Genomic DNA, 10,436 nt, shown 5'->3' with positions numbered 1-10,436 from the left:
CGCGCATGCTCACCGCCCTCACGGCCATGCGCGGAGCGGCGCCGCCCGGGCAGCGCCAGCGTGGGGAGCTGTGAGGGGCCGGGCGCCTTGGGGGTGCTTTCCAAGACGGGATATTGTGTAATCTAGCTCAATATCAACATTGCTTAAAGGAAGAGCACAGTTTATAATATTTAGAATCATAGAATCACAAGGTTGACCTGCAAGACCATCTAGTCCAACCGTCCTCCCATCACCATTGCTAGCACAGGCACTAAACCATATCTCGCAGCTCCTCATCCAGGCGCCTCTTGAACACTGCCAGGGACGGCGACTCCACCACCTCCCTGGGCAGCCATTCCAATGCCTGACCACTCTCTGAGAGAAAAAGTTTTTCCTCATCTCTAACCTAGATCTCCTCTGGTACAACTTGCGGCCATTTCCTTGGGTCCTGTGTGTTGCCTGGGAGAAGAGGCCAAACCCCTCCTCACCCCAGCCTCCCTTCAGGAAGTTGTAGAGTGCAATGAGGTCTCCCCTGAGCCTCCTCTTCTCCAGACTAAACAATCCCAGCTCCCTCAGCTGCTTCTCATAAGACTTGTGCTCCAGACCCCTCACCAGTTTCGTTGCTCTTTTTAACAAATTAAAAACTTTTATACTAAATATTTGTATTGACAGTATTGACAGATCAGAAATGGGACTGAAGGATAAAATACTTTTTGATGATGGCGAGTAAATGAACCCAGAAGCACACCGAATTGACAAGCTTCACAGCGTAGAATCATTAAGGTTGGAAAGACCGTTAGGATCATCTAGTCCTGCCTTCAGCCTATCCCCACCAGTACTGCCCACTCACCCACACCCCTCAGTGCCACAGCAAAATGGTTCTTCAACGCCTCCCTGGGCAGTCTGTGCCATTGCCTCACCACTCTTTCAAATAAGAAATTATTCCTAATATCCAATCTGAACTTCCCCTGGTGCAACTTAGGGTCTCTTAAGGCAGCTTCACATGTGGTCCTATTGCTGATACCCAGTGAAGAGGCTGACCCCCACCTCAGCACAGCCTCTTTACAGGCAGTAGCAGAGAGCATGAGTGCAGGTTTGCTCTTCTTCACTGTTTAGAAGGAAATCAGATCCATGACAAAATAATCTCACCTAGCCTGCCAAAGCGCACACAATCTTGGCAAAAACAACATTCAAGAAGGAAAAGAACTTAAAAATGACAAGGGAGCATGAACAAATCCAAAGAGTATTTCTTTGTTTTTCAAGGGTAGGAGGACTCTGAGCTTTGAAGAAGGAAAGAAGGTACAGCAACGTGCTTCTGTTCTCACTGAATTCTGATCTGTTACGATCATTTTGGAAGCTGTAATACTAACTGGACAACTGGATCAGAGAGCCAGAGAGAAAAGCAGGAAGAGTAGAGTACAAGACGCAGACAACAGAGCCAAAGCCAAGCTTACCCATACGTGTGTTCTCCCACCTCAGACACAACAGCAGGCAGCTTTAGCTGCAGCGCTTTCAGCTCTCGTACTGACGTGCCAGAGTATAATTCAGCAGCCAGGGATTTTGCTTACTAAGCTCAGCTTTCCCTCGAAATGCCCTCAACACTGAGGACTGGAAAGAGCATCGGATGGATCTGTTATTAGCTGTGCCTCAGAGATGCTCAACAGATGTTCCCTGTGGCTATGAGATACAGCAATCCAATCTGCTCATGGGTTTGGCATTACTGCCTAACTGAGATGTTTCTTACAGAGCAGCACAGGTAAAAAACTGCTCACAGCTTTGCATCGTTACAATCACATTTGTACCTACAGATGTTTCTATGAGATTTTATGGGGGAAAAAGCAGTTTTAAGCATTTTTCTTAAATTCTGAAAAATAAAGATAACATCATACCAATGCCATCTAATGCCCTTAATTCTACTGATATGTGAACAATCTGGTTGTGTGGGAACAGAGGAAAACGACAAAGAAGGGATAAGTCTCACATCCATACAATTTAGCAAAGCACAAGTGAAGCAGGACAAACAAACAAAAAAAAGCACCACTCCCTGGGATGTCACGGTCTGAAACACATTTAATAGCAAAGGCAGGAGCAGAGAAGCCGGCAGGACAACACAAAAGAGGAACAAGGCGAAGGAGAGAGCAGCCAATTTACCGCAACGTGGTAACCCCGAGGTGGCATTGGAGAAGAAGGAAACGCAGGTGCAAGAGGGCGAATATGGAGATAAGGGGGTGGAAGGGGCGGACGGGGAACAAAGGAGGCCGGAGTGCTACGCAGGGCAGGGTGGGGAAATAGAGCGCAAAGACCAGCGATAAGGAACTGCTCCGAGAACAGCGAGGTGCGGCCGCCGGGCGGCATAGAGCGGCGCTGGCGCGTGGGCGGAACTCATCTCAGCCAATCAGAAGGAGCCAGGCTCGCAGGAACCAGCGAGAGGAGGTGGCTGGGAGGGCTGCCTTAGCGCCGTGCTCGGCACTTCCTCCCGTAGCGCTGAGGCGGGCTTTTGTGCTTTCCTTCCGGATGCCTCTTTGCAGCACGAGAAGTCAGAAGTGTGTTTCCTTATGTCTGGGGTCTGCCTTATTTTTCGTGGTGACTTGTTTTTAGTAGTGTTCTGTCAGTTTTTTAATAAGCGATTGGTTCATCCCTGCTATTTACAGCAGTGCTTGTTCCCTTACCCTGGGATGGAATAGCAATCCTATTATTCAACTACAAGTAAGTTTTTCTCAAGTGTGTAACCAATCAGACAGTAGGTGTTGCTTACACCATCTCAGTGGTTAAATTGCGTTTGGGCAGTGAGCAAACCTTTCCCCAAGGCATATGGGTGCCAGCATAAGTCAGTGTACTCCAGGATGTCAAGAACTGCCTTCCAAAGTACGTTCCTATAATACAGCCCTACACCAGAAACTTGTAAGCGGTTGGGGAGACAAGCAGTTGAAATCATACCTTGACTACCGTTGCCCAAAGCGTGGTGTCTCTATAACCGCACCAGAGTGTGAGCTTGTATAAATTTGGACCCCAAAACCCCCATGGATCTGTAGTAAGAGCTAGCAGTTACACCTGATGGTATTTTGATAGTCTCCTGCTCAGAAGTCTGTCAGTAATTTGAATTGAAGCCACGCTCAGCTGACAGGTCGCCTCAGAATGACACTTGAGCATGTATGTGTTAAAGGCTGGCCTGTATTCCTGCCAGGCTCTGACTGCCAGCCCAGGGCCAAAAGTTGGGCAGGCCTTCTCCTAAAAACATGAGGATCAGGAGAGATTTCTGGATCTTCTTCCTTTTGGGTGCAGGAATCTACAGTTCTCTAATATCATTTAAATCACTGGAGTGAGCGCATAGCGTGTGCGTTCGATGTTATGTGGCAAAAAGCCATGTTTTATGCCTAAAAGGTGAATGGAAAACCCCATCCCTCCATAAAGAGGAATTGCAAATGCTGCAATACACAACACAAATAGTCATCAGTGCTGTGGTCTTATTTATGTATAGTCTTCTATATCTTCCATTTTTTGGTGCATAGCAGCTAGTTAAAAAGTAAATAAAAACAAAGTGGCAATTAAGGAAGACCTCCATGTCTTATCTTTTACATCCTTTTTCCTGTTCCGTCCCATTTCTGGTTGTGGGGTTCTTTTTGAGAGATCCTTTTTTACTTGATCATTATGAATATGGCTTTTCACAGAGATGCAAAATATACAAGTCCAAGAAAAAGGAAAAAATCCCAGTTAAAGTGAAGTAATCGTGAAATAGGATAACTCTATTTTATGGAATCTAAAATTACTTACCACTGCAAACCTATTTAGAGGAAAATATTCCTAATTCTTCTTTGAATTTTTTTTTTGTGACATTTTAAATGTAATTTAATTCAGCTGCTAATGAGGCTCATACCATTCACACAAAATCTAGGATAAGTATTGCGTTGAGTACTGTGAAAGCTGCAGTTAAAGATGTTACAGCTTGATGTTGTTTTCTCCTTTCCCAAGAATTTAAATTGTTTGGTGTAGACAGATAACTAACGTGAAGTTGTGTCTTTCATTCAGCAGAGATTTGCTATACGTTGTTGACAGATTGGAGAGAGGCAGGGAGGAAGGGAACATAAGTCACTGAGCTGAATTCCTGCCTAGATTACAAATGTCAGTTTGTGAGAAGATGATCATCTGGTTAGTAATAAATCCTAATCTATCACCACTTGGCTATTTTTAGTAATTAGATCATGATTACGAAACAGAAATATTTTGATAATTGATAAAGCTACATAAAGACATGGCTTGAATTGTCTAAATGCTTAGCACAAGGCCTGTAATTATCAGGACACAGAGACACACCACAGTAAATTGTGACCTTCAGTATTTCTTTGGTTTTAATGTTCTGTTCTCCATTCTCTGTAATACAATTTTCCTGAAAACAAACAAAGAAAACCATATTGCCATTAACAAATAGGTTTCCCAAAGTTTCTTTGAAGTTTTATTAGTATAAAACTTCATATATATATTCATATAAATCATCATAAGCAGTGGCTTTTTTTTAACTTTGCTGTGTCCCAGCACAAAACCATAGTCTCAAAAAGTGTTATCTGGTGAGGTGGGGGATAGAGTTATTTGCCTTTAATGGAGAAGAGGGCATTTCTGTTTGTTAATTGCATAAAAAGCACTAAATCAGTTTCAACGATCAGGAGAAGGCCAGGATAAGCATATGTGAGTTAATGTTGACAAGAACTATTAATAAATACCAGTAGTTTTGCTATAATCTTCCTAATACTCATCAAAACAGCTGAAGTTTTTGTGATCCACGTGGTGTTACCAGTATACAAGTAGCATAAATGTTGGTAAAATTGACGCTTAATCGGAAGAATGAGTTTCTCCAGATTTATTGTGTATAGTTAAGTATGCACATTTGATTGTTTGGGCTCTGTAAGAAATACATTTAGAGAAGTTTCTTGAAAATTATTCCTTTGTTGTTCTGCCAGGTCAAATAAGAAAATCTAGACAAATCACTGTAAAGGTTTTACTTTATAAGAAGAAAATATTGCTTTTAAGATTTTAATAATAAAGAACATTAATTCCATGCTTTTTGTTGTTGTTTCTTTGTTTTCTCTAACAATTTTAGTACGGTTGATGAGATATGAACCTAGCAGAAATAACAACTTTTAGTTAAGCTGTATCTACCCTAAGTGTTTGCTGTTTATCTTGCTCTACAGCTTCTGCTCTGAACAGTTTTTCTTGTATTCCCACAAGTGGTGTCTGGCAATCAGCAAAATCACGGTTTTAGTTAATTTGCAGAGCACTTCTGCAAGGCAGTCTGAAGGGGTCAGAGTACCCTTATAGGAGCACTGCAACGTGCCCAGGATGGCTAAAGAGTCCAACTCTGAAAAGACATAGCATTTCTGCCCAGACCTGTGCAGGCAGATAGCAGGGAGCCTGTAGCCATGCTTGTGGGTAGCCCTGTGTTCTTTCAGCCTCCATTCCTGGACGACAATATATCTTTTCCTGCTGGGATTACTGGATCAGTCTGTTTTCACTCCCATCCTCTCAATACACAATTTCAAATTAATTTTGGCTTCCCCACACCTTTTCTACCTAGTCTTCTGTTGCAGGCTGCTTGTCTTTCATGATGGAGTAGACTGAAGAGCCACCAGTCATAAACACCTATTCCCTTGACTTTGCATCAAGGGGCTTGTGACAGCATTCACAGGCAGCCAGGTGGGAAAGGACCGGTAATGCAGAAGCAGAACAATTGCTGTTGAAATGTGCTCCTCACAGATGGTCAGCAAGGCAAGATTTGCTTCTGCCTTCTTCTGTTAGAAAGAAGCTGACTCGATTATTACAGTGTTTGAAAGCAAGAGGTCTTTCCAGATTTGCTGCTGACACTTACTGAACTTGGCTGGTTTTCTGACTGCCTGGCAGTGACAACGCTTTACTTCTGTGTGACAAGGAGAGAACAGGAAGGTAAAGGGAGATGCTAATTTTTCTGCTTTCTCCATCTGGTATAATTAAGTCCTCAACAGAAGGATAAGGCAGAGGTTATATACTCATGATCATGGACAAATCATATAATTACATGCACCTGTTCCCAGCTTTCGGGCATGCTGTGTTATTGCTGTGCTACTGTTACATCATTTATATCCATGGAGTCCATGACAAAGTCTTATCATTTTACTCATTTATTTTGTGCATGACTTATGTGTGATACTTCCTGTATTTGTACAGGTTCCAGATGCTACAGGACAGACACAGATACAACTGAACATCTGAGAGTCAACCAGCCATCATTCTATCATACTTTTGGGTAATTAGCATGTGTGTATTGACAGATTTAAATACTCCCTGGAAGCCTTTGTATTAAGTTTAACCTGGAACTGAGGAATGGAAAATCCCCAAAATGTCAGTTTATCTATATGTATTGCTAAGTTAGGCAAAAGAAGGTATATGTACCAGTTGAGACTTTTGTGAGAGCATAGTTATAGTACATTGCCAGGTACTGTACTTGTCATGGGTGCTGGTGAGTATGGGTGGAAAACATCAGATTTCACAATAATTTTACTAGGCAGACCATCCTACTTTCACAGCTTCCTGATGGACACCTGCTATCCAGCTTTATTTATTTAAGTCTAAACAGACCTAAACAGATCTATATAGGGTGTATTTTTGTTCTGCTTTGTTCTGTTGTTTGTTTTCCAGTTGTCTGAGAAATAAGTCATTTTCATTTTCATTCCTTCTCATTTTTACTAAGCAGAATAGACATTTTATTCTGGGACAGTCTAAACCAAAATATTTCATGTTTCAGTTCTTGTAAAAAAAAATAAGGACAGGCTATGAGAGCTGCCTTTTTTCATTTCAGAAGCCCTTACTTCAGATGCATCCAGGACTGTGGAAGAGCCAGCTTCCCTTGCTGCTTGTGGCTGCATGGTTGGTACCAGCAGAACCAGGGATGCTCTCCAGCCTCCAGCTCATGATGGTTCTGCACTGGGTGATCTTGCTGCTGCTGTTGTCCTCTAGTGGACACATTTTTCTCTCCATTATTTTCTCTCCTCAAGTTCATGTCGTCCTTCCCATCTGTCAGGTTCTCCTCCCAGTACTCTACATCTCCTGGGTTATTTTTGTTGGAAGCTCAGGGAACTTACTGTTTTCCCTGTACTCCTGATTGTGCTCCGCTAGGTTTTGAATTTAATTCCCTCTGCTCCCTCCCATATGCCCTTACTTGCAAGCAGATGACAGTACGGTAAATTTCTGTTATCTTCTAAGCCTCTAGGTCACAGATATTACTCTGGGACCAGTGAAATTCTCTAAGATCAGGGTTGTTTCTAAACAGCATAGTCATTTAATGTTTGCAAAAGAGTTTGTTTTACCAAGGGAAAATAATTTAGGCTGACAGGTAAAGAAGATCAAATAACAGGTATTTAAAACAGAACATTACTACAATTATAAATATGAATAAAATTATCCATTTTCCTATTGGATTTAGGGGGAATCATTGTTTCTGGTTAATAGGCCAAGTACATTTTTTTATCAATGGTCCAAGTTTCTTAGAAATAGAATTGTCCAATCGTACTGCGTGACCCCTCCAGTTTTGAATAAACTAATAGCAATCAAGGTTTCTGCCACACTTCTCATCCTGCCAGTCCTGCTGTCAGCTTAGAAATGTCAAGACCTCAGGAGATATCAAAACATTATATATTGAATATATATATATATCTTGAACTGCACTTTAAAAATTACAGTGATACTTTAAAGCAGAACAGTTCATCACCCTCTCTGTCTTTTTTCTCTTCAGTGTTGATTACTGCCATCAGCAACACTGTGCCTGCCAGGGAGATAACATTCAAGTTGAAACTGGATTTCTTGTTTGTAGTGGAGAAAAAAACAAACTTCAAATACCAGACTTGCATGCAAAAAGTACAGGGCACCATGCGTGTTGTGCCTTTTAGAAAGTGAAGAAGTGTCTTATGACTTACAAGTATGCTTTACATCCTTTCGAAATGTGAAAAAGCTCATCTAGATGATGATTAAAGAAAATTGTAACTGTAGGAATTTGCTCCAGGATGCAAAGCTTGCCTCATAGTGGGGCAGAGCATAAATCGCTGAATTTTGCCTCTTGGTAAATTGTTTGATCATTTGCTGTGCCATACACTTGGTCATAACATTATTTCTGCCTGTGCCTCAGGCTCTTTCACAAAGATCACTTCTTTCTTTTCAGAGCAAACAAAAATGCATGTTCTTGTGCTTTCCGTAATGCTCTCTTGATCAAATATGTCAAATAAAATACATCTCTTATCTTCTTCTGAGCTTCTGCTTTATTCTGCTTTTATTATCCAATGCTACATTCTGTCAGTATGTGGAATACCAAAAAATACACACTCCTTGCCTGTGAGAAATGACGCTTTAAACAAAAGGAATGCTGAAAGAAATCAGAGCAGAAATAAAAGGGGAAAGATAGATATGTGGCAAGATGGTTTTGTTTTTCAGACCATTTCATTTGTGATTCTGGCTTAGTTCTTTATGTATGGGATTTATCTCAGTGAATCAGACACAGGAACACTGCCTGTGAATGGGACTGCACTTACCTAGAGGAAAGCAGTAGATACCTCCAGAGACTGATATATCCTTCTAGGTAAGTATCTAAAAGATGTGGTAGGTTGGACCCTGCAGGAGTCCCTGTCTTTCTCCCCTGGCTCCAGGAAGCCCAGGTAACTTGTTTAGAGGAGGTACTTATTTTTCTGTTGGCAAGAAGAATCCCAGGCTCAAATTATTTTATTTCATATCATAACTTCAAAGAAAACCATAATTATTTATATACTTTTTCTGATACTTTTTCATTTTCATTGAAGAGAAAAAAAATCATATACCCATAGAGGTGTTTATTCAACATATTAATGGGAGGGCAGTGTACACCTACACGGATTGGTGCCACACACTGAAGTGTAACTAGGGCACCAAGGCTGCAGCCTTTACCCATTCCATTTCCTCACTGCTGGTTGGTGTCTGTGAAATGAAAATATGCCCAAGTGCTTGCAGTTCTTTTCCTTTTGCGTTAAGGATATTCCTAAGACCTAAGAAATTACAACTGTACGACTTGTGATGACTTGAAAAATCATGCACCAATGCCGTCTACCCTCCAGCCAGCATGGGATAAGTAAGCACTATAAATCCAGATCTTTTACCAGGGGAGAGATTAAAGAAGTGAGATAGAAGTTCCTTAATCCCCGCCTCAAGCATTTTAAAACCTCTTTCTTGTTCAGGGTCCGACATAAATCAAAACACAGGACCAGCAATATTCTGGAAATAAATCTTCCTTCATATTTACTTCTCACATAACTTCTCTGTAACAAAATCTGAATTCCCTACCAAATGTGCTGATAAAATGTCAGCCATTCTATAATTTAGTAGCATCACAATAATAATGCTTTCTTCAGTTATGTGTTATTCCTTCAGAATGCATTTGACATACTGCTTACAGATAAAAAGTGGAATTAATATCTTAATTTATCACTTAGTCTTTTTTTTTTTATTTCAAAAAATAAATAATAATATAATATGGAGAAATTTAAATAAATAGTTGGTCAGGTATGAATACAAACAAAATGCAGATTAAATTGGCCTGAAAAAAGTCTCCCACAACTAATTTCCATGTGCACTTGTGGAAGATAATTTCCAAAAATGTAAGTGTATGCATTATTTCTGCTAGAATGAGTTCTCAAAGTAGTAGCAGAGGACACAGCACTGAACACTACATTATGATCATCCATCTGTTTATTGTTTGCTTGCTTGTTTTTCTAAAAGGATAGGAGCTATCGAAAGAAAAGCAGCATTTAGTTTATGACATATTTTGCACATTTAGAAAATTTTCTGTTTGAGGGTGTGATGCTTTACAGACAGCCACGAACTAGGCCTTACAGGCAGACAGAGAAGGACTAATAACAAGTAGATCAAAACTAAAAATATGTATCCAAGATGATATACTCTTCTGAAAATTGAAATCAAAGGGCTACAGATTTGACAAAGCCATCCACAAATGGCCGCTGCTTGAGCACAAGTGGGTATGCGCCATCTTGGAGCTGCTCCTTTGCAGTGCTTCTCAAGATGGCAGTGTAGGCCCTGCACCACACTGCAGGTGCTTGCAGGTGAGGGCACAGGCAAAAACATCTGTTGAAAGTCAGCACTGAGGCTGTACTCAAGTTGTCGTGGTGTCTTTAGCTTTTGATCGGGAAAAAAAAGGAAATAATGTTCATGCCATTGACCCAGAGTTTGAGCTAACTTGAAGCTGACTTGTTACATCCACATGGGCTTTGGTCACAGCTTTTGAACAGGCATATTTGCAGCCACCCCAAAGCCCAAACCCTGCTCTTTCTGTCACTTTGCACCCCTGCTGCGAGGAGGAGTTGTTTTTATTCTGCACTCAATTAAACCAGTACCACTGGACTTCTGATGCTAAGTAGTGGTGAAGGCTCCAAGATGTGGCTAACAACAATTAGAGT

The 10,436-nt window shown here is 41.2% G+C and overlaps 1 long non-coding RNA gene across 1 annotated transcript; it reads left to right on the top strand.

Annotated features, from left to right (window-relative positions):
• Positions 1-2,604: 2,604 nt before the first annotated feature.
• On the top strand, positions 2,605-8,386 carry LOC109370340. Its single transcript, XR_002120412.1, has 4 exons — positions 2,605-2,685; positions 6,172-6,250; positions 6,803-6,870; positions 7,736-8,386. It is a non-coding gene; the product is annotated as an uncharacterized LOC109370340 (long non-coding RNA).
• The last annotated feature ends 2,050 nt before the right edge of the window (positions 8,387-10,436 follow it).

The sequence above is a fragment of the Meleagris gallopavo genome, chromosome 1 (assembly GCF_000146605.3).
Source record: "Meleagris gallopavo isolate NT-WF06-2002-E0010 breed Aviagen turkey brand Nicholas breeding stock chromosome 1, Turkey_5.1, whole genome shotgun sequence".
Lineage (NCBI taxonomy): Eukaryota > Metazoa > Chordata > Aves > Galliformes > Phasianidae > Meleagris > Meleagris gallopavo.
This window is presented reverse-complemented; position numbering and strand designations above follow the sequence as displayed.